Genomic DNA, 27,438 nt, shown 5'->3' with positions numbered 1-27,438 from the left:
GAGTCCCCAAGTCCTGGTTTAATTCTAGTCCCAGTAATTGCATTCTCCTGCCATCAAAAGCCTCCCTCTGCCACAGCAGCCCCTGCCCCAAGTGAGGGGGGTATTTGTCACCCAGGAACCCCTCTGGTGCTGCTGGCAGCAGCTGGGTGCCCTCCCACCCCAGTCCTGGCTCTATTATGGTGGCAGGTGAGGGGGTGCTCTTTGGGGGCATCGATACCTCGTGGTTACTAAATCCCATTGAATGCTCAGGAGCTGGGCTTTTTCTTTGTACTGCCCAAACGCTCGAGTCCCTTTGTCCTGGCTGAGTTTAATTCCCCATGTTGGGTATGTTTAAGTAATTTTCTTGTACTTCTAGTTACACAAAAAATTGTTATGCTGGTTGCATTTAAATTGCATAGTTGCTACCTCTGTGCCTGGGGGCTGATGGCAGGCTGTGTAAATATTTAGTGTTTCTGTTCAGCTGACACCGGTTTCTTGGTTTCTCCAGCCTACCTTCTCTGCTGGTGCTTCACTGTGCCTTGGCCTTGAGCAGGGCATCAGCAGGGGCTTGTCCTTGGTCTCTGGAGGCTGACTTGTACCCGGTTGGCGGTGATGGGTAAAAAATCACTGGTGCATCTGGGTGAAGATTGGATGCATTTGTGTGCAGAGCAAAGCAATCCACAGTTTTGCTGCAGCGGTGATCAAAAGCAGGCAAATTTTGTGGGTGGGTAAGACGTCGGTGGCCTGGTGAGGCTGGATTCTGGTGGGCTCTGGAGGGGAGCAGGGCCCGTCTATGGGCTCATCCCCTGTGGAGCTCCCCTGTACCCAGCGCAGGCATTTTTGCTCAGAGCCGGGGTCCCGCAGCAGTGCTGGCCCCTGGGTGCTGTGTGCCTGGCGATGTTCCCTCACCCTGCGGAGCTGGCTTGTGTATCCTCCATGGCCAAGCCGGCAGATGGGGCTCCTGCCCATGGCGAGCTGCTCCAGAGGAGCCTGGAGAGCTGGGCATCCCTGGGCAGGCGGTGCTGGCCGTCACCCAGGGATGCTTACTGGCCCCAGTCCCTCTTAAAGGATTTTTGGTCTGTTGCACAAGCTTTTTTGGCGTCCTAATTATTTCTTAACAGCTGAACTCATTTCCTCGAGGCTTTCCTTGCAGTGCTGAGCCTGGTCACCCACATGGCCACTTGGGGTGAAAGAGTCCTTGACTTCTGCTCAACTTCACCTCCCACAGCTTGGCCTAAGCCCCCCCTCTGAGCTGCCCCTAGCCATGCAGCAGGGCCTGGGGGGAGGGGGCATCTGTGGGACTCTTTCCGCTCGGGGGGAGGTTCTCGGGGTGGACTTGCACTGTGTAGGATTTATGCGGTGAGTTGTTGGGTCTCAGTGCTGTTGGGTGGGTGTCTCTACCCTTGGTCGTGTTGTTGGCCCTTTCTGCTGAGCTCCAGGGAGGACCAGGTGCACTCCTCCGTTAGCTTCCATGCAGGCTCGGCTCTGCCAGCACTGGTGCATGTGTTTGCTGTTTGGCATCTTCTCCTCAGCCTTTTTTTTAAACTAAGAATGGTCTGTAGCCAGGCACTTGTGATGGACCAGTGCAAGGCTGCTCCATGAGGACCTCAGGTCAGGACCCTATGGCTGATTGATCATGCCTGATGTCCCTTCTCCTCCTGCTGTGCCTGAGCACCCTTGTGCTGCTTTCCTGCCTGCGGCCATATGGGATGTCCCACCAGCAGCAGCTACTTGGCTTCTTGCCTGCAATAAACGTACCCAGCATCACCTTCTGGCACTGTGCTCTCAGACCTGGCTCTTTGCAATCCAGGAGTCTGGTTGCTTCAGGGTGTCCTTGCTCCTTTCCCCTGCCAGACCCCAGCACTCTCCTTCCCCTCCCCAGCTTCCCCCTCTGTGAGTGCCCAGATGCAGCATTCATTTTAATTTTTAGTGAGATCTCCTTTGATCGATGCCATCTCCAAAGTAATACAATAAAAACCTCATGGGTGTAGAATGAGTTGACTGAAATTAATGATTTTTCTTGTTGTCTTGCTTGAGCTGTAAAACAGCCTCTTCCAGCTGCTGTCACTCCTGGCTCCTCGCTGCTCTTGTTCTGCTTTGCAGCTCCCTGGGGACAGCTTTGCTCTAGGGGACTCGGTGTCTCAAGGAACAGCCTGAGGCATCTAGGTCAGGGATCTGGGGCCACCAGGCAGCTGGGAGATGGTTGTTAGCATTGCTAGCTGCCCTGCCATCTGGAAAAAGCTGCTGAGCTCAGTTACCCTCTTGGAGGAGGGTCAGGAGTGCTGTATGCCCCACCTTGTTGGCAGGCAGAGGAGGCTAGGGACATGTCTTCTCCTCCCTGGGCCATGCTGCTGAAAATTCCTGCTGTTACCAGCTTACCTGCTGGGTACCTTCTGGAGTGGAAGAAGAGGATATCTGGGGCATGGGGGTATGAATGAGGTTGCTTTGCTATAAAATCACCAGTGACCCAGAGAGGGTGTGTGGGAATTACTTAGTTTTGGACTCTGATGTGATATCCAAGGGGCTTCAGCTTGGAGTGGTAGGGTCCAGGCACACAAGCTGTGTGGGGTGGTGGTAAGCAGGGGGACTCCTTGCTGCAGGGATGCTATGAATGCTCAAAAAAAAAAATAATAAAAAAATCTGAGCTCAAGATTGGTGAAAAAGTCTGGAAAGAAAAGACCACGGAGGGCTATTAAATAAAAATGACCCCCTGCTGAACCTGGGAGAGCATTTTTGGGAAGCATCGGTGTGTGCTTGCCCTGTTCTTGCCCACTTCTCTAAGCATGCTGGCTGTGGTGGGTTAATTTGGTCTGCACAGCCCAGCTGTCCTGAGGATGCCAGGCCTCCTGCTCTCTCCCCACATTGCTGGCACTGATTTTGGGGCTTGACGGGAGCTTGTCTTCGTGCTCTGCCACAGTGTTTGCAGGCTCTGAGAGCTGGGGGCTGGTGGGGGGCTGGGGAGCATCAGAGGCGATGGCATCAGGCTGAGGCGGCTGGGGACTAGCTTGCTGATTCTGCAAGTAAGAAGCAACTCATTTTCATTAGCTAGATGCAGGTTAAAAGCTCCTGCTGACGACACAGCATGTGATTAGGCATATTAGAGGAGGCTTATGCCTTTCTGAAGCACAGGGGATGGGATGCAGAGAGCGATGGGCTCTGGGAGGCAGTGGGTCACTAGCCCACCTGGTTTTCCTCCTGAGCAATTCTTGTGGCTGGCAGCAGCTGCAGTGGGTTTGAGCAGTCATTTTTCCCGGCTGCTGGGGATGATGCGCTGCCTTGCATGGTGAACTTGGGGCGTCCCTCAAAAAAATACCTGTGAAGGTCTGCTTTCCTCCTCCCTGGCAGTGCTCGGGGTCTGAGCTGGGACAGGCTGCTCGTGGAGCTCCTGGAACGCTGAGTAGTGGCAGGTTTGGGGTTTGCCTGATGATCTCCCTGCAAAAAAGGGGTGGCTGAGAGATGCTGAGCAGATCCATTGACTCTGAAATGTGGGTTTGAGGGAAGAGGACACGGCAATAAATCTCTGCTCTCAAGCTCCTGCTGTTTGTCCTCTGAGATGCCCGTGTGGCTGGGTATGTTTGCCAACAGCAGCAGGTTTTAGCCAGGAAAGGCAACCCCCTCTCCTTACCCAAGCCCTGCGAAAAAAGGCTGCATTTAGCAATTTTCCTCCCTCCCTCTGTGCTCCCAAGCTGTAAGTGAGCAGAAGGCTGCTGGAGCAGGAACAAGATTGGTCCTTGAGAGCAATTTTAGGTACTTTTTTTCTGATGTCGCTTTTTTGACACATGGATATTCAGGCATCCTGCCCCAAGCACATGCCAGGGTGGCATCCCAGCCCACCCACCCACAGGAGAGCAGCCCTGTGCTAGGCATGGTCTCTGGCAGCGAGGGAAGTTGCCTATGTCCACACTGGGAACGCTGGTGTCAGACTGGAAACACTGTGCACTGAGAGCTGGCTGCTTACCTGGGAAGCACTGGGCTCCTTCAGGGTGCAGAGCTCCTGCTTGCAGGTATGATAGGGTCTATTTGCACTGCAGAATGGTGGGAACAGCCTCAAAATGAGTGTAAATATAAAGAAAGGTGGAAATAAAGAGCAGGGTTTGGGCTTTCCTTGTCCCAGAGTGGTCCATGTGCTGTAAGTGGACATTGTGACCTTCCCTGGCTGGGAAGGACCCTGCTCCAAGGCTTGTCGTTGTGTGCACCTGGGCCATGCCTGCTCACAGCCCTGTTCTCGGGGTGGCTCGTGACACCAGCTGCAGCTGTTGGAGCACAGAAGGGTTGCCACGTCTCCTTGGTTTCCCTCTGTTCTGACAAAACGGCAGCCAGTCCATGCCCTTGGTGAGGATGCCCAAGTCCCTGGACAGCAGCTGCCTGGTGGACATCCCTGTGGAAAGCCACAAGGGATGACTACCTTGGGGGATGGTTTTTTTATGCCGCGCCCCCCTCCCTCCAGCCAGCATGGATGCTCTTCACTGCACATGTCAATGCTGCTTTGTTTGCAGCTCCCTTGAGTCCTTTTGTTCAATTAGCTGTGTGGCGATGAATCCCACAGGTTAATTACATATTGTATGTAAAAAAGCAAAAGAGAAGATCTGTCTATTGTTCTAAACTCATTGTGCTTTGGTATGAGTTCAGGACTGTTGTTTTCATTGGCTTTTGTCGCAGTGGAGACAGCGGAACCACTCTGAGCTCCCTACCTCTCATCCCAGTTTTGCTCATGCCTGAGTCCCTCCTCTTTTCAGTCTCACCGTGGCAGGGAGCTCTGCAGTCACCTGCTGGCCTGATGCCCTGGTCTGCTCTTCCCTGTCCCCCACGGAGCCGGGCTGAGTGGTGTGACAGTGCTACCTAAAGCCGAGTCTTCTGCAAGCACCAGCTGAGTCCTGCTGGAGCTGATCCCACCACGGCAGCTCCCAGCCAGCGGTTTGCAGGGCCCGGTGCTGTGTTTTTGCTGCGATGCTGCCCTGGGGACCTCTGCGATGCTTCCGGTGATGATGCTGAGGCCTCCTCCATCCTTTCCAAGCAGCTGCAATACATGTAGTGCCCAGCAATGTGTGTGTGTGGATCTGTTACTGCCTCGGCCAAAGGATTTTGGCGCTCTGTCAACAAGTCACCTGCCCTTATGCTGCTCGCGTACCTGGTGTGAGCTCTGTGGTGCCAGCCACAGCTGTCCCTCTGGTCCCTGTACAACAGTAGCTCTGGGCTTTTAACGCCACCAGGTGCTTGGGCTGGGCCCTAGTGCTGAATTTTGGGTGTGCTGGTTGTCACTTACTCTGATTTTGTACTGGGTGTCTTCATTGGTTTCTGCTGGATGAATTCAGTTTATGGCTTGGGAGGCTGCTGATTTTCTTAACCTCTTGTTAAGGGAGTTCTGGGCTGAAGCATTTGACAAATTCAGATAAATTGCAATGTCCTGTCTCTTGCTTGGAATGCTTGCTGTAAATTACCTGCAGCTTGGGGAAACGCTTCCAGTGCAGGAGGCCTTCTGGTATATGTCTTGAGGGTTCTCCTAAGGACTTGTAAAATCCTATTTATATATATATATATATTTTCAGATTAAATCTGGTTTTGTTGCTGTAATAAAACTGTCTGTTCTGTGGTTACTTGGACCCTTCTTAAAGATAGAGGTGATGCCTGCTATGACATGACCTTCTGGTGCTGTGGTGTGAACCCCCTTTGTAACTGAGAAGTTGGTGGGGTTTTTTTATGTTTGTTTTTTTTTTTGGTGTAGCTGTCTATGGATCAGGGAAGAAACGATCTCGTTTAGCACCTGAGGCATGGGAAGCACTGGGGGAGCACATATTTAGGGGAGGTGGATGAAAATTCAGGTTGTGTCAGTTTAGTCTTCCTTGAACTGGCCAAAGAGTTTTTTCCCATTAGAAAATAGCAGCACTCCAACGTTCAGCTGTCTCAGATGGCAAATAAAAGGTGATTATTCGGTATGGAAATTCTGAGTTGCGTTTTGGAGTGCTCCCAGATGCATTGAAGTGACCTGAAATGCTGGACCTGAGCAAGCACAGCCCAGAGCTGGACCTCCCCTGGCAGCACAGTCTGTGTGAGGGGGGGTTTGTCTGGTGGCTTGTCCCTGCTCGCTGCTTGAGTGATGCTGTGGCAGAGAAATGCAGCTTCATTTGCCATCACAGACCTTTAATGTCTTCCTGGGTTTGCATTAAAGACCCCCAGGCACGCAACAAATGTGGCCCTGGGGGTACCTAAGGCAATAGCTGCTATTAAGATGAGGAGGGGTCTGTCTCTCCTGGGTTCCTGCACCCTTGGAGTGGTTTTAGTCCCTAATAACCCAAAATGGCTTTGCAATCTTGATGCTTCACGTTGCCACCAGAGCCTGGCTGAGGACTTCTGCAAACTCTGCCTTGCTCTGCGCCTTTTCCCTTGGCACAAGAGCAAGGAGGGACAGCCCAGGAGCCCCAAAGCAGGAGGAAAAGCTGGTGCCAAAGCCTTTCCCCCCTGTGCTACATCCCTGGTCTGTGGGCAAAGGATTTTAATAGGATTTTGGGTGTTGATGGCTGCATCCATCTGCCTTTCAGCTGTAGCAAGATGTCCTTTCACTGTCTGTCTGCCAGGCTTTCTGCTGCTTTGGGGTGTCCCACTTGGCTTGTTTCTCTGGCAGCATCTCCTTGCAGGGATTATTTAGCTCTATGCTGGAGCAGTCAATATTGCAGCAGAGGTAAATGTAGGGGAGCGAGGAAGGGGAATGTGATGCTGCCACGTGCCATCAGGTTGGGAGGATGAGACACACACACCCCCACACCCATCCCAGGGGCTAGCTGAGCTAATCCTCTCTGCTGGTCATAATTACAGTCTGGTCTGGCAGGAGACCCTGCAGGCAGGATTGCTCCAAGGGTGGAGGAGATGGCAGGAGAGCCACAGCTCTCTCTGCAAACAAGCTGCCCTTTGCCATGCTGGTGATGCCCTGATGCCAGGCTGGGGGTGAGCTGGTGGGGGGAAATGGCCTTTTTGGGCTTGAAAAACATTTTTCCCAAAGCAATGGGCTACTTTGTGCCCTTGGAGGCTTGTGGCAGCTGGAGTGGCTGTGCCCAGCCTCATCCAGGGAGGGCTGTGATGTGCTTGGGATGTCCATGCACCCTCCCACCCCAGGAAGATGGGGCTGGAAGGCGGCATATAGCATGTGGCATACATAAGAGGGATGTAGAGAGCTGCAGCAGGAGAGGGAGGGTGAGGGCTGGGTTGGGGCTGGGGAGCTGGAGGGGCTCAGGCTCTTGCTAAAGCCACCTGAGGGATTTGCTTTGCTGTGTGATGGTGAAATGATCTCAGGAGCATCATCACAGCTCTGGCTGCCAGTTGAAAATGAGAAGAGAAAAAGTACCCCCCTCCGTGTTCATTGCAGAGTGGAGAGGAAAAGGAAATGAATGTTCTCTTTGGGCTTTTTCTAAGGGGGATAAGAACAACAACAGGAGCAGGAAAAGCCAGGAGAGGAAGTGATTCATATGTTTAATTCACCCTCCAGTTCCTATTATCTCTTTTTATTTGTGCTACACGGCAGCGTTCAGAGGCCCCAGCTGAGATCAGTACCCCACATGTGCAGCTGGTGCTTAGCCGGGAGTGGGAGGCACAGCAAGGAGAGTGATGAGCGTCCCTCATCTGCAGGGAAACCAAGTCATGGGGTGGGGAAACAGCTCTGCTGGCCGAGTAGGGGCTTTCCTCAGTTCTTTCAAGAGACAGGCAGTGAGGATGGGAGGTGGTTCCCCAGGGGACATCATACAAATTGCGCTGGTATAAAATTGTTCTCCGTCCCTGGACGTTTCTGCTACATTTGGGGCCATCCTCGGCTCTTTCCATCACATATGTTGGGCCCGTGACAAACACCTGGGTTGTCTGCTGCCCTAAACCTCAAAGGTTTGTGGTTTGGAGCTCTAGCAGTTGTAGCTGAGATGCCCTCAGGCTGGCTAGCTGGGAGCTTGCTGGGCAGCAGGAGGGCAGCTGCACCCCAGCTATGCACTGGCAGGCTTCAGAGCAAGAGAAATGAGTGATGTGCTCTTTGTGACCCCAGTATCAGGCACTGGGGGAAAGGGATGGAGCTCCAAAAAACCCCCTCGAGGCGATGCCTTGTTGGGCAAAGGTTCATTTAATTGTCTGCTGAAGTAGTTTCTCACTGAGCAGAGCTGGCAAGAACTGAAAGGCATTTGCCTCCTGCAGGCAGCCGGTGATGTCCCTCTGCGGCAGCAGGCTGGAGATGGGTTGTGCTGGAGCAGAACCCCCCTGCAGTGGGGCTGAAGCCCTGGGGGTGTCCTTACATGGAGTGAGGCTTTGGAGCTGGTGGGGCTCAGCGGGCAGTTTTACAGTAAGGGTGTGCGTGCATATAATGAAATAGAAGTTTTGAAATCAATCTTGTGCAAAACATGTACAGCATAGTGTATTCATCAAGAAAGTGCAAGGAGAGGTTTTTTGTTATGGTTTTTTTTTATATATATTTATAGGAAGCAGTATTTTCTTTTAAAGGAGCTTGTAACTGCCTCCTAGATATTCCTTTTGTGCTTAGCCTGGGTTCCTGTATGTCCCTCTACAAGGCTGGGGCAAAATCCCTGAGGGCTGCCACGCAGCCAGGTAATGCATTGTCACTCAGAAGAGCAGAACTTGCTCCAGGCTCTAACACGTTCCCAGGAGCAGGTGGAAGAAATGTGGGCACTTGCAAGGTAACAGTTTTGTCTCTGGGCTGTAGAATGACGAAGAATGATGTTACTGGTGGCAATGAGCCCTGCTGTGCCCAAGGATAGGAATCTAGTTCTGAGCAGCGCGTTCCACTCTGGAGAACAGCCAGAGAAGAAGGTGGTCCAGGCTTCCTGCAGCCCAAGGGGGAGCAAATGCAACCCAGCACTGGATGTTTTGAGTGGCTGCTTCTGCGTGGGCACAGAATAAACTTTAATGAGATCCAGTGGACCATGATATCAAATCTTGCTTGCTTGGTGGATGCGCTGTTCTGATTAGCATCAGCATTGCATAGTCCATCCTAAATAAGGATCTAATTTGGAAATATCTGGGCTGGGATTAAGTGGAATATCAGTCTGACTAGAGGGACTGATGGGATCACCAAGAGGCTTTGCTCACGCCGGCCTGAGCTGCTTGGGTGTTGTCAGCCCTGACTTTGTAGGTGTGTGTCTAGCCAGGGCTGTGGAACAGTTTCCCAGCAACAGTTTCCTCAGCTCCTTGCTGAAACTGCCCAAACGCGAGCTGCAAGGGAAGGTGTGGGGAGAAACAGGGGAAGCCAAGCAAACTGGCTGAAATCCCGGGCTTGAAAGCTGAAGCTTCTCACTGCCTTCCTCGGAGCAAAGCCATCGGCTCTTCTGGTTTGTGGTGTTTTTTTATTTTTTTGTGTGTGACAGCTCTCTGAATCTGATGGATGTTTTCTGCTGTTTCTTTGGCTACCAGCTTCTCCCTCCATGTGCCCTTGTCACTCATGGGAATGCTGTTCCCATGTGAGGTGGTGCAGGCAGCCCTGGGCATCTCTAAGGTGAGACCCAAGGGAAACAGAGAAGCTTTCTGAAGTCCTGCCCAGGTGAGGTGGGTTGGGGTGAGCCCAGCAGGTCTTGCCACCGAGGTGGCTGATGAAAGCAGAAAGGGAGGTGAGAACACAGTCACCCAGCTGGGCTCAGCTCTCCAGACCAATTTTTTTCCCCTTGTTCCATGGCTCAATCCAGGTCTGAATTTCGAGACATTAAAAACAGTGCAGCGACTCCTGCTCTCCAGCAGCTGGTACAGGCTGTGCTCAAAGCTGATACCTGTAGGCACCCATCACTTCTGTATTTCCCCTGCCCTCTTCAAATCTTAGTTCTTTGTGTAGTCTTGGTGCCACAGATGCCTCCTAGGCACAGACAGCTTGAAATCTGGACTTCATCACTCCAGACGTGTTCTAGAGTAGCATGTATGTGTTGGCCCTGCTGGGGGGAGTTTGGTGCCCATGCATGAGACTGGCCGTTGCCCTACCCTCCCTGCCTGTCCATAGCTGGGAGTGATGTGCTCTTGCACTTTTCCATGTTACTTAATTAATGATCCTTGTTATGTGCTTTCATCTTGTGCCCTGCTGATACACAACCCGGGGCAGCCTGGGGCTGGAGCAGCAGGCTTTCCTCCCTGCCTAGGAAATCACAGCTGCCCCTGGACTGCCCTGATGGCACATCCCAGCATCCTGCTGGTCACCGGGAAATGCTTGGGACCTGGCCTGGCACGCTAGCTGGGGAAAGCTGTGGTGCCCTTCTGTGGGCTGTTACAGCTGCAGGCTGATGCTTTTTCTCAGGGGTTACCTGCTTTCCCTGGATTTAGCTGAATGGTTTGGAGATGCAAGTTCCTCAAAGCCCCCTTGAAATCTCATTTCTGCTGACAGACACGTGGGGAGAGCTGTATTAAACCTGATAAGAGCTGGCTCGGAGATCCCAGCTTTCATAAATACAGTAGCTGGCAGCCGCTTCCGTAATGCTTTAGCACCCACTGTAAATAGTTCCTGCAAGCAGAAGGATAAGAGCAACGTACAATTGCTGTGGTTTAGGCTGTGTGCTGGTTTTGGTGAGTGCTTGGGAATTAGATGGATGCACTGGGAACAATGCTTGTGGCTCTGCAGGCAGCTCTGGGAGTGCTGCCGGCTTCGGTTGCTGCGGATCCTCACCCATCGCTCCCTCCCTCGTCCCTGTCTTCTGGGTGCCCAAACCCCCCTGCTGCTCCAGCACCCTGCTCCCCGCCTGTGGGGAAAAAAATATTAAATTGATTACTGCTTAGGAAAAAGCCTTTGTCTTTAGTTAGGGGTCGTTTCACTTGGGCAGTGGGCTCAGGGAGCTCGCGGACAGCTTTAATGGGTGGGTGGTTGTCCTGAGCCCCCGAACAAGCAAGATATGGGCAGGAACATCCAGAAAATAAATATTGTGTGCAGCTGTGTCATGACAGTAACTCCACTGGGCACTGGCATCTGGCCAGTGTCCCTGGCGTGTTTGAACCTTATGGATCACGAGGGAGCGCACGCTGCCACTTAGCCTAAACTTAAAAGTTTACATACACCAGGTGTGTAAGCTATTTTTGCTTTTCACAGAGTATAAAGGCAGGCAAGCTCCGGGACTGGGCCAGAAGCTTCACCTATGGGTGGATGCACCATGTGGAAATTTTCCCAGTTACAGAGAGGCTCCTGGCACTGGCTGCAACGGGGCTCCCAGCTGAAGGGCGGGCCTGGGTGATGTGAAGGTAGTAAATGGTGATGTCTCCTTTTCTTTGTCTCTGTAGCGCTTTGCAGCAATTATCTGATGCTTTGCTCCTGTTTCTCTTTTATCATAGTGTGCATAATAACTAGTACTGTTTCCTTCTATCATATTGCATGCTGTTTTTCCTTTATTATAGTGTAATATAACAAACTGCATTTAACCTTATATTTGCTTTGGAATTCATTTTTGCTTGGTATCCAGTGAATCAGCAAAACACCAGGCAGTGCCACATGCCTGGGGCAGAGGCAGTGTGCAGGACTTGTCTGTTTGTGGAGCCTGTGTCTTAAGTTTGCTTAAAGTTGGGGTCCTTGGGGCTAAAATATGAATTTCCCTTGGGGCAGGGGTGGGGATATAGAGGAGACTTTGCAAGATGCCTCTTTAAGAGGTAGTATGTGAATGTGCATCCACTAAAGTCCTGGCTGTCCCACCAGGAGTGCAATGGAGGGAGAAAAGGTCCATTTGGTGTAGAGGAGAGACTGCTTGGTGGTTGGGATTGAGATGAGCAGCATCAGGAAGAGAGAGAGACGACAAAAAAAGCTATTCCGTACTATAAGCTATTTCCCTGTTGCTCAAATGTGTCTCTGGATGCCTCCTGCAGCGAGAAGCCCTCCCTGCCTGCTGGCAGGAGGATCCTATTTGGATCTGTTTAGGCAGTTTTTCACTAATATTGTTTATCATGTGTTGGAATGGTGCCTCAAAGCCTGAGCAGCCCTGGGGTGTGCCAGCTGCCCAGTGCGGTGCATGCCTCCATGCTCCCTGGGCAGGATCGGCCCTGGGGAGAGCCATCACCTGCCCTGGGCTTTGCTCAGAGGGTCTTCAGCTTTCTTGGTGCCTTCATATACAGGCTGGCAGTGTGGGGCCATCTCAGGACTTGGTGTGATGTGGTGTAGTCACCCCCACCGCAGTGTTAAGGTCACTTTGCAGCCACGTGGCTTCAAATGCATGGCAGTGATGGGGGCCAGAGCTGCTGGGTGAGCTGGTTGTCTCTTGGGTAAATCCCCTGGTTAAAAGCTTGGAAAATAAAATCCGGTGTGTTCCTGGACATCAAAACAGGTGGAAAGGATGCTGCATGCTACATCTCTCCTGATCAAAGCAGGTGAATTGGGCTCGAGCTGCCAAGCTCCAGGACAACCCAACTGAGTGGATCAGGCACAGCCTGTGAAAACTTCTGGGGTGGCTGGTCTTCGGGTGTTTGAGTGGATGTATTTGGGACAAGAGATATTATGGCTTTTGAGCTTCATGTGGTTCCTGGGTCTGGAAGTTGGGGGTGGTGAGGATCAGACTGTGCATAACTGCCCCTTCTGCTCAGGCCAAGGCTACAGAAAATGGGGAGGATGAAGGCAGACTGGCCAACCTGCAGCATCTGCTGCCCTGCTCTTGCTATGGGTGGGTGCTGCCACCAGCCCCCAAAAGCCCTGTTCATCCTCTGCTACCCTACAAACGTGGTTCAGAGAAGGCAGAACTGTTAAATGTTGACTTTCTAAAGATAAACCAGATTACAATCATAACAGATTACAACAAACTTGCTGCGTACTGCAGCTGAAGAAGATACTGAACCCCTCTTCATCTGCTGAAGGTAAATGTTTTATGAGCGAGGGTGGGAACATACAATGTTGAGTCAAGAATAGCAGCAGGGTTGGCTGAGGGCTTCTGTGAGTGCTGGTTGACGCTATATGAATTTGGGGGACAGTGAGGATTGTGATGCTTGCCTTATGCACTCGGTGACTGGAGCACGTCAGCCTCTCAACATCGGAACTTGGTTGAGGAAACACAGAATGGCTGAGCCTAGCCTTGCCCATGGACTGGAGGAAGGTGTAACTTGTTTCAGTCAACAGGTAGCCATAGAAAATGGGCCATGATGAGCTAACATTGTTATGTTGCCCATAACATCACAAAGATAATACTTAAAAGCAATGATTTAGGAGCCCTTCTAATATCATTCCTATTCAAGTCAAGCATAACTTGAAGTGGGTAAAAGGTTTTCTGGTCTGCTTCAGTGTTACTGTAAGTGAAGAAGCACTAGAAGGTGTTTCAGGAGAAGTCTCAGACACAGCCCTAAGCTGTGCTCGTTAATAATATTTGTAGTAATGGGAAAGACAACAAAGCTGTTGGTGGAGGTCTGCAGCTGACGGAGCAGCAGTACATGATGAAAAGGACAGGAGACCAAAATGATGATGGGTGATGACTGATGGTGAGTGCTTGCTAAGCTGGACCCCCCCTTCTGTGCAGTACTTGGGGTGGGGAAGCAGTGGCCTGGAAAGGAGTAGGGATTGCTTTGGAAAATCTACCAAGCTCTGGCTGAAACCCACCTGGGTGAGCCCTGGGGTTGGGGTGGAGCAGCCAGCGGGTGCTGAGGGACTTTGCTACTGGTTTTATTCATTCTCTTGAAATAACACATCCTGTTCTGGTCTGCAGTCAGGGGGATGCTGACAAGTTAGCTTGGAGTGGATTCAAAAGCATCATTAAAGGTTTGTTGGAAAAAGTGCCACACAGCCAGGGAGCTTGTACATTTGGCCTGCTGTGGGGAGGTGACTTGATTTCTGGCTCTTCAATGCTTGTAGCAACCCTAGGGTGAGGGCTTGCCCATCCTGCCCGAGCGTGAGGAGGAGGAAAGACGTCATCCAGATGATGGACCTGCTAGGCTGCCCACCCAGAGACTCTGGCTCTGTTGTGCTTCTCTCCAAATTGTCCTGAGCAGCTGCAGCTTTTGGATACGGAGCAGGGGTGGATCTGGGGAGGTACCTTGGCTGGGGTGTTGGTGTAGGCATGAGCTGTGGGAGCAGGCGAGGAGGTAACTGGGCGTTGCAGCAGGAGCATCCTTGGTCTGGTTCAGCAATGACACCCCAGGGTACTCATTGGGGTTGGCTTTCCTCCGTGTGTGGACATCAAAGAGCTTTGCAAACACAGGCTATTGCAAGGAGCTAGTTGACTTTCTGTGGTGTCCTCCAGTCTTTTTGCGATTGAAATGACTAAAACGCAGCCCCAGGCTTCCCAGTAAACAATGAGCAGTTGGTTTCACATGGCTCCCTGTCAAAAATCCCCAAACTGGAGAGGCAGGAAAACAAACAATCAGATCAGAAAGAAATGGGTTTTTGGCACCGGTTCCCTCCGTGTTGACTGGGCTGTGAGACAGACCCTGAGAAACGGCTCGGATTTTAGTCAAACGGCTCAGACACGAATAAGGGGGGGCGGGGGTGGGGAAATGGATAAAAATGTGTGCTGAAATCCAGACGCCTGCAGTCGGATCGGAGCAGAGCAAAGGTATGGGTGTCTCTGTGCTTTCCAGATGGCAGATGCATTTTAAACACAAGAGGTGTAGTTATACCCTGGGTACTGAAGCAGAACAAGTGCCAGGAAAAATATGCTTCAGCTAAAAGATGGGAGTTTGGGAATGGAGAGCCGCACTTGTTTTGTAACTGGAATATAAACTACAGGTCTGAGGTGGAGCAGCAGGCGCAGGGCAAAGGCATCTCTGCAGGCTCAGCTTTCCCAGTGACTTGGGACTGTTGCCTCTCTGGTCATTAACCTAATTGACCAAAGCATCTGGGGGGGAATTTGCTGATACTGCTTTTTGCAGTCTGTAATAGCTCATGGATGAGTGAGATGATTATTATTATAAACAGAAGATCAGTTTAGTGTTTCTTGATCATCCCATTCAGGGTGCAGCTTCCTTGTGATTCAGCTGGCCAGAAGTGTGGTCCATGCTTTTGTCTGCCTCCCACTGCACTGTTATTTTTCTTTTGCAGCAGTTGCAGAAGTTTCTGTTACTGAAGTTTTTGGTTTTTTTTGTTTTTTTGTTTTGTTTTTTTTTTTTTTTTTTCCCCAGGGAGGATAGTCTGGTTTTGGGAAAGTTTAGTCTCACTTCATGTAAACATCCTCAGACTTAGATCATTCTTCCCCCCCCCCCCCCCCCCCCCCCCCCCCACCCCCCTTTTTGTCCTTCTTCAGATTATTATGCTAGAGTAAATATCATTAAAGATGTTTCAACTTTCACCGGCTTTCCTGTTGTTAAACAGAAGTAGGTGTTCTGGCGTGTGCAAGCCCTTGGGAGCAAACCTCAATGGGGACATCGGTGCAGCATGTGGCATTTACTGGAAAGTGCCTTTTTTTTTTTTTTTTTCCCCACCCCAAGGCATTTTCACAGGTTTCTGAGTGTTTACCAGCTGTGGAAGTTGCACAGTAACCCTTACCCTATTTCTCTTCCCTATGGCAATTGCAGACTTGTCTCCTGGGGAGAGCAGCGTTTGCTCCCCCCGTTGGTCCATGGCGTTGTGGTGAGTCTCTCCAGCTCTCACCACTCCAGCAGACAATTTGGCAGATCCCTGACAGGCACTTCCAGTAGCTGTCATCTGCTGGGTTGGAGGCTTTGTTGAATACACATTGCTCCTTTGTTTTTAAAGGTGCTTTCAGGTGGCCTTTGCTTCATGTCCTCTTTTTAGCTCGGTTTAAAATACACACTTGCCTATTGAGTAGGAAAACCCACAGATCAACTCCACCAGTGTGAAACTCAAGAAAGGAGGCATGTGTCTAACAAAACAAGGGGCTGCACTTTCTGCCCCAGACTAGTCAACGTGACAGATACTGATGACCCAGATGGAGTGCAGGGTTGTACCCTCCTGGGAAGTGGAGGGTGGGCAATATCCTCCTGCTGCAGCTATCCTGGGAGGGGAGGTGGTACCTGCACGGTGCTCCCTGATGTGCTGTGGGTCCTAAGCATGGGATGGACAGATAGATGTGGGACAGAGGCTGGGCGCTCTCTTGCCCCAGCACAGCCCTGAGCCTGTGCCAGGGAGGGCAGGCTGAGATGCTGTGTTACCTGCAACACTGTGGGCATTGCAGGTGGAGGCAGAATTACCTGGGTGGGGGGCATAAGGTGGTCTGCATTGCCCCCAGGAAAGCTGCTGGTCCCCTCATGCTTGGCAGATACCAGTGCAAAGCTAGCCTGAACCAGCCGCTGGATGCTAAAAGCCCAGGGCAGGAGCATACCTTGCAAGGGCTCCCTTCCCCTGTCTCAGAATGGGAGCCACTTTATCCAGACCACCTCATCAGCGTTAGACCTGCTCTCAAACCCCAGAAGCTCCCCAGCTGCCTATCCTGAAGCTTAAATAATCTTTGCTACTGAGGTTTCTTTTCCTATTGTTCAATCTACAATTTACAGTCCGTTACTTCTTGTCCAGTTCCCTGTGAGGATGCAGCACAATTTATTCCCACACCCTCTGCAGCAACCTCTTACATAATTGAAGACTGCTATCCTGTCTCTCCTGCCTCCTGATTTCCAAACTAGACAAATCCAGTTCCTTCGGGATGTTTTGTTGTGGTTTTTTTTTTTTTTTTTTTTCCCCCCAACAGGTTGTGTTTTGCTGCCTTTTGCACGCTCTCTTTACTGCCCTCTGAACTGTCTCCAATTAGTCCACATCCAAAGTGCTCGTGGCTGTGCGGGTGGGAAGGAAGAGAAGAGAAGCTAGTTAGGCTTTTGCGCTGCATGGAAGGAAAGCGGTGTTAGGAAGCTAGAGGTCCTTGGGATTACTCGATGACACAGTGCTGCTATATGGGAATAAGAGGTTAGCAAGCGAGCAGTGAATGTAGATCAGGTCAGGGAGCGTCTGTAAATGAAGTGGTGCTGGGTTTGGGCAACGCACTGGATGTCTCTGGGTGCTTCCATGAAGCTCAGGGCCAAGCAAATTTGGATGCTCCTGGGTGTAAAAAAAAAATTTAAAAAAATGGTAGTTTCTATCAAGCTGGGCTTTGCAGTTCTCATTTAATTTATTTTTTTTTTTGGTGCTCTTTCCAGCTGGCACCTCGGGCTGCTAACCTGCAACCTGGGCGCTTGCCTTGCCTTCGCACGCTTGCGGGGAGAGCTGTCAGCCCGTGGGTGCTGCTGCCTCTGCTGCTCGCTCCCCCGAGACGCCAGCGGCTCGGCACTGGGATGTCGGCGCTGCTCCTGATGCCGTCTCGCCATATTTCACTCCTGTCTAGCTGGGTGGTGGGAGGAGATGCTCAGCTTTGTCTCCGTGCCGATCAGGATTGTCTTTTCTTTCGGGATGGGGAAGCTGATCTGCATTCGTGTCTAATCATCTGCCGAGCTGACAAAATTATTCACGTAATGAGTTCTCAGGGAGAACCTTGCTTCTCCTCCCCCTCCCGCTGCGCTAGCAGGGAGCTGGGAGCGGCCTTGGCTCGGTGCTTGTCTGGGAAGGCAGAACTCTGCGGAGCCATTGGGGATGGGGAGAGGGAGATGGGAGATGAATGGTGAACCCCCAGAGTTCAATTACCCCCAGCTCTCACCACGAGCAGGTAACCATGGAGACATCTGAATCCAAGGCATCACCAGTCCCCAAGTATCAACATATACATATATATTTATTTAAATAAAGACCCTGGGCTTGTCACTGAGGAAGCTGTCTCAATGCATTCAGGCTGGCTGCCACGTTGAGACTGTCAGAGGCGCAGGGCAGGATTTGGGGGCGGCGTGCATGCAGGACTGTGTGTGAGAGGGTGTCAAAGCCATTTCCCTGGGGGGCTGGAGGGATGTGCTCATACAGGGTGCATTTGCATCCCTACCAGTGCCAGCTTGTAGCAACGCTGGAGAAATGGTGAGGAATGGGGTTTCTGTTGTGAGCGGACCCTCTGGCAGCATGTTTTTTCCCATCTGCACGTGTCAGGATGGCCTTGCTTGGGCTGGACTTGGGATTTTGGTGTGCAGTGTCCTGGTAGTTGGTTGGGGGATTTCTATGCATCCCAAAGAGGATGGGTGTTTGCAGGTTTTCCCTGTGCCTCCTCCCTGAGGTGCGGGCAGCAGCGTGCTGGGGCAGGAGCATGCTCACGGAGTGCGTGAATGAACAGGAGCGCTGGAGAAGACATTTAAATGAAACACTTGTCTGCGGGATTTTCTTCCCTTAGCTTCATTCAGATTTAGGGATGAAGGTTTTAAAGAGACAGCACCCAGGCTGGGTGGCACAAGTGGGCGTCCCTGTGAGGGGGTGGCTGGGTGCTGAGCTCTGCTGCTTCCCCAGCCCCAGAGGTGCTGGTGAGGCATGGTAGAGCCCTGCAACGGTCAAGCAACAGTGACATAAGCTGTCCTCAGACAGCCTGGTACCCTGGCTCTCTGTGGTGATGCGCACCTGTGATGCTGCTTGTGGCCGTCCCATGCAGGTGAGGTATACGCTGGGGCAGGGGTTGTGTGCTGTGCAGCAGCATGTGCTGGGGCTCAGCATGAGGACAGGGGCAGCTTCGGGACAATGTTAGCAACACTGACAGTGGCTGGCCCTGGAAGCACCTCGAGCCCTGGATGCTCCTGGGTGCTATGAAGCAGCACAGGTTTGCTTGGGGTGCTTTGCAGTGTGGTGGAAGGAAAGGGAGGAGCTGGAGGGGCGTGGGGGCATCCTGCCCACCCAAACAACCCCTGGCTGAGGCTGCAGTGGGCTGTTTCCCAGAGAAGCCAGCAATGACAAGCTTTAGGGGGGACTCCTGTGCAAACCAGCTGAGCTGGGGTGGAGGGAGCTGTGCCATGCTAGGACTTCTCCCTGCATGTGCTAAGGGGGAATATAAATATTCTGCCTTAGTGCAGCAGCCCCTTAGTATTATCCCTGGGCAGCTGTGACAGCGCTGTGGGTCTCCTCGATGGGAATGCAGAGACCCTGTGTCACCTCCAGCTCCTCCAGCCTGCACCTTCAGGTCCAGTTGTCCATGGGTGCTGCCCAAAATGGAGCCCAGGCAGAAGCGGTGGGGATGCACCCTTGCAAACATGATTAAAGAGGAGGCCTTGTATACAACTCCTTCCCACTGGCAGTCCTTAGATGCTGTGGGGTAAACCTCTGGCTGATCTGGAAGGCCATGTACCTCCATGTCCCCACAGTTGCCCTTGCTTTGGCTGCTGGTTAAGGGGAGGCCTGGTATCGCAGAAGAGCAGGGAGTGCAGCGTCATGTTTTGCGTGGATATGTGGTGGCTGGAAAACTCATGCTTGCTTTGGATGGGAAGAGCCGTGGAGGTCCCCATGCCCCAGGAACAAGGTGTGTGCAGAAAAGCAGAGACCTGGGTTGCGAAAGAGGGGTTGGGGAGCACCAGCACTGTCTGGCAGGGTAGCGTGGGGGGGTCCTTTGCCAGCAGTCCCCAGTGCTGGGGGTGCAGGTGACTGGGAGCTGCGGCTGGGTGGGTGGCTGAGCCTGGGGTGGCCAAGCTGGCCTGGGTGGGCAGAGAAGTGGCTGGCTGCTCGGCTGGGCACCCGGTCCTTACCCTTGGTGTGTGTGCAAGGGGGGTGTGCCCGGACAGTTCCTGCTCTGTTTTGGTGGAGGTCGGCTCCTTCCCTCCTTTGTTATCCCCCGTCTGCGCCCTCCCCGGTATATGTGCGAGTTTCCTTTCTCCGATTGTCAGAAATTTCTTCTCCACTGTGTGGGCAGGAGACAGATTTTAACTGTCTCTATTTTCTCCTTTTTTTTTTTTTTTTTTTTTTAGATATATATTTCGTTTTATCCCCCCTCCCCCTCTCCTTCCTTCCTTGCTCCTCTTGTCTCCCCCTCCCTCCTTCCCCTCCCCTCCCTCCTTTTCTCCCTCCCTCCGGCTCTTTTCCTCCCTTTCTATTACAAATAATGTCTCTGGAATAATATCCCGACCTCGCCCAGCTCTCCCGCAGAAGCCATGCCTCCGTTCCCAGGTAAGCGGGGATGGTGGCCCCGGGGAGCCCCCGCTCCCTCTCCCGAAGTAGACAAACGCTGTCGCCGTGGGGACATCGTGTCCCCCCGCTCGCTGCTACCTGTTGGGGACGGCCGGGAGACGGCGGTCCCCGCCAGCGGAGGCTCTCTCCATCCTCCTCCTCTTTTTGAGCGATTCGGTCTCGGTGGACATCTCTTCCCCTTCCTTCTCTGGCGGCTTTTGTCTCATCCCGGCTCCGGGGGTAGGAGCCGGCGGCAGCCAGCGGGGAGAGGTGGGCTGGGGGTCGGGGGGCGCTTTCCCCCGCACGGCGGGGCGGAGCTGCCCTTTGGGGGGGGACGGGACCCCAAATCTGAAGCTCGAGTCCCGGTGTTGCCCCCTCCCGAGGGTTTCTGGTGGCCGGGGCTGGCCGTGCCGGGAGAGCTCTGACAAAGTTTGTATTAAGGCAGCCTGGGGGCGGCGGGACCACAGCGTGCGCTTAAGGTGGCTCTCCGGCCGGGGGGGGGGGACGGCCGGCCAGCCGTGCTGCGGCTCCGGGGCGGTGGGGCCGGGGGTCCCGCTGCCCTCGGGAAGGAGCGGGATGGATGTGTGTGTGTCTGTGCCGGCGGGCTGCCCTGCCTCTTGCCCCGGGTGGGGGGCTTGCAGCCCCCTCTCTCCCCTGCTTGTAGCACCTGGGTGCTCAGAGCTCTCTGGAGAGCCCCTGCTTGGGTGCAGGGGCAGTGGTGGTGGGGGGTGGTGGGCTCCTTCAGCATCAGCCCTCCTCTGCCAGCCCAAGGCCTCCCAAATGTGCAGGATCTCCTGGTTTCCTTGGGAGCATGCAGGGTCCATGGGTGCCCCCAGCCGCCCCCCCCCGCCCCCCCCAGCCTGCCCTGGGCACCCAGCGTTTTGTGTTGTCTCTCTGCACCCAGTCGCCACTTTCTGTGGGTCTGGGTGCTGCTCCGAAGTCTGGTCCCTGCCCAGGTGTTGCTGATGGCAGTGATGAATGAGTGGTCCCCAAAATCAGGGTTTGTTTGCCCTGTTCCTGCAGCTCTCCCAGCTGCTGTTGCATTGCAGAGCGTGTGTGTTTTGGTGCTTGCTCTGCTGGCTCTCTGCATGGCTGGAGGGGGGAGCAGGGATAACTCTCCCCCACAGTCCTGAACATGAGTGCTACTGGTACCCTGGACCACCCTGCCTTCCCTCATGGGCCACATCCCCCCCCGGCTGGGTGATCTAATCCTGCTCTTGGTGCTGATGAGGGTCCAGGCTTGGCCTGTGTGCAGATGGGGAGGTCTGAGCTCAGGATGCCGTGGGATGTGGTGACACTCTTGCCTGGTCCGGATCCATGGCTGGGGCTGTTTGGCAGATGAGGCACAGCGTTACGGAAGGCGCTGTCAGCGAGATGAGACACACGTTAGCAGCCTCACTGGCATCTTTGGCAAGATTGGGGCATAGCTACCACCCGTTGAGCAATTGGAGACCAAGTGCCATCCAATCCAAACAGGAGTGTCTTTTGGAGGAGTTCCCTTCAGCTCCCTCTCACCAAAGTACACAGCCTTGCTGGCACACGGCATGGTAGCAGTGGGGTGCCAGGGAATTGAGATCTGGGGTCTCCCCGGTCAGCTTTTACGGGGGTCTCCCTGCAATGCAGCTGTCTAGCAGTGTGGCGCCAGGCAGGCAGGGTGGGTTTCAGCACTGGTGGGCTGTGCTGCCCTGGATTCATGTCTACAGGTCTGGGAGGTGGAGGAGATGGTGGTGGCAGCAAGCTGTCCCCTGGCACGGAGCTTCCCTTTGGTCTTGGCTTCTGCCTGGCTGAGTTTCCTCCCTCCTTGGTGGTCCTGGAATACCTGGGAAGTTTTCTCACTGTAGTTTGGGCTGCATTTGCATCCCTTGAGCACCTGGGGGTTTCTTCCTCCTCTGCCATCACACAGAGCAGCTTAAACCTTGCCCCAGTGGAAGGCCGAGTGAGAGCATGGCCCATCCCTGTTGCACCTTGGCACCTATTGTGGACAGGCAACAGGTTGATGCTGAGGTGTAGAGTCTTCCTTAAGTTCACCCATGCTGCTGAGGGCACTGATGATCTGAGCATGTGTGTGGGATCTCTGGGCTGGTGCTGCCTTTGACCCGGCTGCAAACAGGACTGTCCCTGTGTGAGGCTGCAGCCCCCTGCGCCCCATCCATGATGTGGTTGAGTCAATGTACCCTCCCACCGCATCCAGTGCGTGAGTCAGGCTTTTCATACACTGTTGTGAATCACTCACAGCCACACTGATGACTTTAGTGACAGCTGAAAAGAGAAAACAATCTCCCCACTGCTCCCCCATCACCACTACTGCTGCCAACAGGGCTCCTGGCTCACAGTGACCCAAGCAAACTTCTGGGAGTAGCACCCTGATGATGGCATCTGGAGTTCCTGCTAACTTTCTGCATTCCATGGTTGTGTTGATCCATGGATGCCACAGAGGATGCTCGTGGCTGAAATGGATGTGTGGACATCAGGGTGACACAGCCTGAAGGATGGCTCTTCTACCCTGGTGCTAAGGGGGCTCTGCTGGCTAGATTGGGGTGAGTTGGGTGGTGTGCTGAGCCATCCCTTGGCTCTTCCCTCAGGGCAGGGTGTGTTTTGTGCCAGTTTTCCCAAGGTTGGGAAAACTTTCCGTGTCTGTCTCTCTGGGGACAACACGTGGAGATCTGGGGCCTGATCTAGGCGGCCTGCTTCTCCTTCCCCGCCAGCCCACCGGGGTGCAGCAGGACTGTCTGAGCCCCAGCATGAACAGCTGGTGATGAGCAAGAGCTGTCAGGAAAAAAGCCAGATCCCCCCCATGACTGTGGCTGCTCCTCTCCCCGGTGCTGCCGGCTGGCAGATGGTCGCGGCCAGTAGCTCGGCTGGTGGCTGGGATGCTCTTTGCTCCCCTGCCAGAGGCTGGGGTTGTGCCTCCGCTGCCCCCCCTGAGGCCGGAGGTGACTGTCTTAATACAGGGAAGATGCTGGTTCATTAACCTCCCCAGGGTTCCCTGTCTGTCGCCTTCCTGGCTCTGCTGGAGAGAGCCCAAAGCAGGAGGATGAGGGCACTGCCTTCTGCCTGCCTGGGCAGGGGACCGGGGCAATCCTGCATCCCTCGCCAGCAGCTACGGGCTCACTAGGAGCTAGTGGAGCATCCCTTTGTCCCCACTCAAGCCGTGCGATTGTGTGTGTTGGGGATATTGGATAAATCCAGTACCCTGCACCTTTGCAGAGCTCCAGGGAAGGCACAGGTGAGGGGCAGATCAGACAGGCTTTCCGGGTGCCTTCCAGGTCCCAGCCTGCCCCTTGGCCATCTCATGCATCATTTTTCCATGCTGCTTTGCTTTATCGCTGCCTGTTGCTTTTGCAAAAGCTCTTCCTGCCCCTCCCTCCGGGTGCTGGCTCCCCACCAGCATGTCCCCTCCTTCCTTCCTGCTCCCTGCGGCTGAAATGAAGTGCTGGAGTATTTCAGGGATGTCAAAACATACCATTAGTCACAGCCGTGAGGCCGCGTGCCTGGGGAGAGGCTGCTGAGCTCTGTCAGGCTGAGAAATGAGCAGGGCGGGAGCGGGGGATCGGGGGGTGAAGGCTCAGCAGCAGCCCAAGGCTTCAGCATTTCTCCCTTTCCAGTATCTCTGGCATCGACCTGACTTCGCTCTGAGCAGTGGGTTGGACCAGAGGTTCCCTGACATCAATTGTTCCAAAATTCCCTTCTGATGTTGACATATGGCATCTGCAAAATGAGGGGCTAGGTGCCCGCTCCCCTGCTTTGCTGGGTTTATTCGCCCAAAGTACTGTACCAAGGCACAACTGTGCCCAGCTCCTGTGCTAGTTATTGGCTGAGAAGGGATGTTTTCCTTCTCTTCGGCACAGAGGTGTTAACTTCAGTGCTTTCCATGCTGGGTTATGTGCTCCCTGCCTCAGAGGCCACCTCTTGTGGATTTAAATCAAATATTGGGTTTCCCAGGCAGTTGTCTAAACAAGGCATCATGGGCATGGAAACACCTGCTCCCCGCAGAGGTGCAGAGCCCTGCTCACCATCTGCAAGCATCCCTGCTTCCCAACCTGGCTCAGGCTTGTGTTTCTTCCATTTCTTTGGTACCAAAATACTCTATTTACTTTAATTGAACAAGCAGGGAATGGGGGATCCTATTTAAAACACACCGAGCTCCTGATGTAAAGCACCTGTCTGATGGCAGGGACAAGGTGCCAGAGATGTCGGAGCCTGATTTCTGCTCCCTCCGGCGCTGCTCCTCGCTTAGCCAGGCAGCAGAAAGCTCAGACTTGTCAAGCTCCCTGTGGAAGGGGTTGAGCTTCATCTCCTCCCGCGATTCTCTGAGGACTGTTGCCTATAAATAAGCACTAAACCAGCCGGAAAGGTACCTTAAAGCACAGAGGTGTAGGCAGGCTTGGGCGATGATGAGCCTTACCCCTGTGAGCAGATCTCTGGAGAGGGCCAGTTAAGCTGTGGCTAATATTTTTATGGATCTTTCTGGTTCAGCAAAGCATTTACATTTCCCTGCCTTGTTTTTCCAAGCTGCAGGCAAAAGGTGGGCTTTAACCCCTTGTTACCCTGGGTGCGGCAGGGGATCCATCTGCTTCGTGCCTTCTGACTGGGACCAGCGTGATTGCTTTTAGGGAACTGGTCTGTGCTGGGGTAGTTTGCTTGATGTTGACCCATCCTTGAGGCATCGTGTGTGACTTCTAGGGGTGGGTGCTGGAGGGTGAAGGGCTCTGTGCAAGCTGGCACTGTTAGCAAAGAGCCCTGGGGAGCATGCCCCTTCCTGCGGGTGGAGTGAGCCCGCTCCCCAAAGCAGGGCAGGGTGCCTGTGCCGCCTTGCCTGCCGCAGGGTGCAAGTCTTACCAGGAGTAGGGGTTTGTGCGGTGGTGGAAGCACATGGGCACGGCTCCAGAGAGAGAAACCCCGGCTCTGGTCTGCGCTTGGGGCATGGATCCAATCCTGTGGTGGGTGGGAAAAAATGCAAGCCTCTCCCCTCCAGCTCGACGGCATCTGCTCTGCAAAGCTGGTGTGAGCTTGCTGAGGCTTCCCGTGCAGGGCTGGGAAATAAGACGCAGTTTAAAATGGATATAAGCTGGGTCCTTCAGGGGAAGGAGCACCTCTTCTGCGCGTTTCTGTGACCTGGATGAGCCTCAGGGTGGCTGCTTCCCAGTTGGCTGCCTGGTGAGTTGTAATTGAAACCTTGCACGCTCACTGTGCCTGAGAAAATTAGGCTGTAACTAATGGGAGTCACTCAAGATGGTGGCTAATTACCATGATTAACTGAGCAACAGTTTGGGTGACTCTTCTTCCTGCTCTGTGCTCTGCCAATTGTCCCAGCCCCTGGGGAGCGGCTGCAGCAGCTGGGGCGGGATCGCACCCTGCTCACCGGGAAATTGGGAACAAGGGGGGAGATGGTGCACAGTCCCCTGGCAGTGGGGTGGTCTATTGGGCTGTTGCTGCTCCTCGGCTTTCTGTATAAATAGGGGTTTTGCTCTCTGGAGGCAGCTGGTGAGGGGGGCATTGGTGCTGTGGGCATGGCTGGAGCTGGGACCCCTCCTGGGGGTCCATACGGTGTGAGAAACTCCATCTTAAAAGTGTGAGTTGAGGCAGGAGGGACGTGCTGGGAAATGGGGATCCCGTCCCTTGAGTTTTCCCCACTCTGTCGTCCTCTGTGGGATTTTTCCCTTTCCTTGGGTCCCCCCTTCATTTCTGCCACATCAGACAACGGCTTTGGCTGTTTGATCAGCAGCTTACTAAGCAACCTTAAAAAAAAAAACAAAACTGTTTACAAAACACATCTCCACCGATGCTAAGTGAGTCTGGTTCTGTGGGCTGCCGCTCGCCGGCTCCACTCAAGATGTGTCAGTTGCACCGGTGGTTATTTTTAGAGCCGAGGTTTGCAAAATGCAAAGGCTGGGCAGGTTTTTCCAGGGAGCCAGATTCCTGGGAGGAGGAAGCGGGGACCAGGGTGATCTCTCATTCTGTACCAGTGTGTGGCAGCTGCTGTGTTCACCAGTGTCCTCTGGTGAGATGATGCTTGTGTGGCTTTTATAAATCCCCACACAGATAGGAAATCCTTTATGTCTTTTTCCTTGTTCCCGGTGGTCCTTGCTTTTGTGTTCAGTGGTATGCCTCCCTACTCCATCTTTGGTGGCTGGTGCTTCTCTGGAGGCTGCTCCAGGTTACCAGTCTCTCCACTGGGGCTGGCTGCTGTGCAGCCCTGTTGGCCTCTCTCCTTGCCTGCACCTCCTGTGTTTCTGCCCCAGGAGCTGAGGACCCTGCCTGCTCTGCCGGTGGTGCGTGCCCGGGCTGTGCCAGGGTGAAGGTTTGGGTGCGGACAGCCAGGGAGGCAGTGGGAAGGGGCTGGATGGGTGCAGTGATCCTGTGCTTATGGGGCTCAGCAGCTGTGGGAAGCTGGTCCTGGCAGGAGAGCATTGCTGTGCATCTACTCTACCCTCTTCCAACCTGCTTCTGACCCAAGTTGGAAAGTCCTCGGTCTTGCACCCTATACCCTGACCCCAGCCTAGTGCCTGGTCTCTCGTAAACCTTCTGCTGGCTTTCTGGGCTCATGGCAGCTGGGTGCCGAGCTCTGGGGGCTGCTTCTCCTTCCAGCCTGGCCTGTCACCCCTGGCAATGTCCCAGGGCCGTCCTCTCCAGAGCTCCTGGGGTAGGAGCCTGTGTGGGGAGTGGGGCTGTGCTGCGCAGCACCTCCAAACTCCAGCATCAAAAGTGCTGCTGGATCTTGGAGCTCTTTGTGACTCAAGGGCAGTGTCTCAGGGGATGAGGGATGCTCTCAAATGCCTTCTCATGTGTTGGGGTGATGCTGAGCAAGGAAAGGAGGAAAACAGCTCCTCACAGTGTAGCTTGGTGGCCCAGGGAGTCCGTGGGCATTCTGCATGTTGGACCATCTGGTGGCCATGCACAGGGGCTTCCCCAGCCTTGGAGACTGCAGTTTGGTTGAAGTTGAAATGCTTCTGTGGAGCAAAGCCGGTTTGCACCAGGCAACTTGAAGAGAGCAAGTAAGAAGGGTAAGGACAGGGTAGAAACTTTGAAACACCCGAATCTGATGTTGCATGTTGGAATAGGAAGTTGAAGGTTTGAAGACTTTAGGCTTGAAAGCCATTTTTTAAATCTGGTGTTTTGCTTCTGGTGGGTGGGATGTAAAAAGCAAAATTTTTGTGTGCCTGCTGGGTTGGAGTAAGCAGTTTCCACCAGCTACAAATGACTTCCCCTTCATCCCTCCAAACCTTTGGCACTTTTTTTCTTCCAGCAACTTGTGGAGCTGACACTGCTCAGCAGGTCTCTCCTGCCCCCTGCACCCCTGGGCTAACAGCACTTGAACTGTGTGATTAAAGGTCCGGGAGAGAGAATTTCTCACTTGGCTGCAGGATTTTACTTTTCTCCCAGTGACTTATGGCAATGCACAAATATTAGCCTTAGTCCTTGCTCTTGTGCAGGACCTTCGGAGAGGTCCTGTTTTTTTTCTCCCAGCACCATGTGGCCAGGTTACAGCTGGGTATGGAGGTGGGCAGCAGGGCTGCTGCAGCTTGCTCTGCCTGCTTGCTTTTCCAGCGCCTGTTTCTAGCCAACTGCCAAAACTTACTCAGTCATTCTCATGTCTC

General features: G+C 53.5%; 1 protein-coding gene across 4 annotated transcripts in view; it reads left to right on the top strand.

Moving 5' to 3' along the window:
* CACNA1E (calcium voltage-gated channel subunit alpha1 E) overlaps positions 1–27,438 on the top strand; it is a 166,608-nt gene that overhangs the window by 5,212 nt on the left and 133,958 nt on the right. For 2 of the 4 annotated variants that reach the window (XM_056355654.1, XM_056355653.1), the window contains exon 1: positions 11,054–11,172. The exons of 1 other annotated variant lie outside the window; for it this stretch is intronic. The gene's annotated coding sequence lies outside the window, so the exon portion shown is untranslated. Of the gene's footprint in view, positions 1–11,051; positions 11,173–27,438 lie in introns of those variants that run through there. One more of the 4 variants, XM_056355656.1, reaches the window with a different exon arrangement.

Source organism: Falco biarmicus, chromosome 11, assembly GCF_023638135.1.
Source record: "Falco biarmicus isolate bFalBia1 chromosome 11, bFalBia1.pri, whole genome shotgun sequence".
NCBI classification, from domain to species: domain Eukaryota; kingdom Metazoa; phylum Chordata; class Aves; order Falconiformes; family Falconidae; genus Falco; species Falco biarmicus.
This window is presented reverse-complemented; position numbering and strand designations above follow the sequence as displayed.